This window comes from Cloeon dipterum, chromosome 1, assembly GCF_949628265.1.
Source record: "Cloeon dipterum chromosome 1, ieCloDipt1.1, whole genome shotgun sequence".
Taxonomy (NCBI): Eukaryota; Metazoa; Arthropoda; class Insecta; order Ephemeroptera; family Baetidae; genus Cloeon; species Cloeon dipterum.
Window position 1 is genome coordinate 16967241 of NC_088786.1, and position 1929 is coordinate 16969169.

Below are 1929 nucleotides of genomic sequence, written 5' to 3' on the forward strand. Positions count from 1 at the left end.
TTGCATAGCTGCAGCGACTGTTTGCGAATTGAGAAAGTGCTGGCGAAGAGTGGCTTGAAAGTAAAACACGAAGAAGAAGAAGAAGAGTGTGAATCAACTCTTTGCCGAGGTAGAGGCAGGTGCCCCTTGGTTCGGTCGGAAGTCAGGGAAGAAGCCACGCTGAAAGTCAAGGTGACGCGAGGCTGGGCGGACGACCTTCCCACATCGGCGGCTGCGCTGTAACATGACTGCCAGGAACTTCATTGGAATGTTTTTGAAACAATCGATTTTCGATTTGTCATTTACAAATTACTCAGAGTCTGCTCAAAACTGTTTTTTTTTTAATAAATATTAACCATTGATCATCAAGGTTTAAAGGATTGCTCTGGCATAAAAGTTAATGTTGATGCTCCAAAATGGCAAGGTATAATTTAGAAATGAAACTAAGAGGGTTTGAAGATATTTTATTTAATTTAACATTTGTAAAATAAAAATAATTTTTTACTCGCCCATTTTCCGGAAAAGCCATTTGATACGTAATTTCAGCAATTTAAGCATCCCGCAAAAAAATTTGAAATTATTAAATTTTGCTAAAAAGGTTGATTTTATGGAAACAAAATCTTAGAAAAAATTAAAACTGATACTACAAGCCATTTAATTACTGCACGTGATTTTCCCAGAGCTTATCTGCAGCAAAGTATTGGAAAAATAATCTTGGACTTATGCAAAAGTATGGCAATATCGCACAATCATTCTATTCGTCCCTCCAAGTAGATTAAAAAAATGTTTAGTTTTTTTTTAAATGGAACCACTTTTCAAGAAGTTAATACTGTTAATAGCAGTTCGCAATTGGTTAAAAGTTTACTTTTTAAGTACATACAATGACAGTCAAACAGATTTTCTTTTCAAATTAAGAACCAAGTCAAGGAACATAATATATATGCTATATAAAAACTGATAGACCAAGACTTTGTCATGTCAGCCTTTGCAGAAAGTACACCCAATTTTTGTACAGTTTTTATTCTTTCTTTATTCATTCATCAATCAATCTTCATTTTTATCATCTTGTTCAACTTGATGATCCAAGTCCAGGTCATTGAATGTGCGTCGGAAAGGAGTGTAGAGGGATATAACTGTACAAGGGAAAGGGAGGAGTCTAAAGCAAAGGATAAAGAGGGAGAAATAGCACGTTGCATGTATGAGAATTTGTACAATCGAACTTCTGCAATTTAAAACTGTTAATATAGGTTTAGAATAAATGTTACATTGAATAATCAATCAGGTGCGTGTCAAAGATTGAGATAATTTGCCCAAGAATTCATCTTAGGAACATTGTTTTAAGACCGTTTTACTGTTCTCTTCGCTTTGATTTTTAAACGAGTGTGGGATTTTATTCTGGAGACACGGCATGAAATTCTTGAATTTTATTCTGAATGAGAGGCTCTTCTAGTGGTTTGTTAATAGCCAATCTGGTGGTTTATGAATGAATTCGTCGCGCACCATGGCTCTCACCGGAATTCGAATACTTTAACTACGGGCAGAGCATTCCAGATTTTGATAACATTATTCGCGTACAACTTCAGTTAGTGATTTCTGGCCATAATTTCATGCATTTCCCTGACTGATTTTAGGTTACCATGGCACCTCGCCACAAGACCATAAATCAAATGCAAAAAAGCCAAGGAAAACTATTCTGACTGTATAAATTTAAAAATAAAAATATGCACACCATGAAAAGCTCTAATTTAATTTGAAAAAAATGACAATTCTGCAAAATTTCCATCTAAATTTTTGGCATTTAAAGCAGATCAAAATTCAACAAAGAAACTATCGATATACTGGCAGCATCGATAATAAGAAAGCTTGGGCGAAGGCGGTGCTTGCGCTGGGCTGCTGGTGCTGGTGCTGGTGCTGGCGCGGTACAAGCCTCGCTCGCGCTCAGAGTAAGTG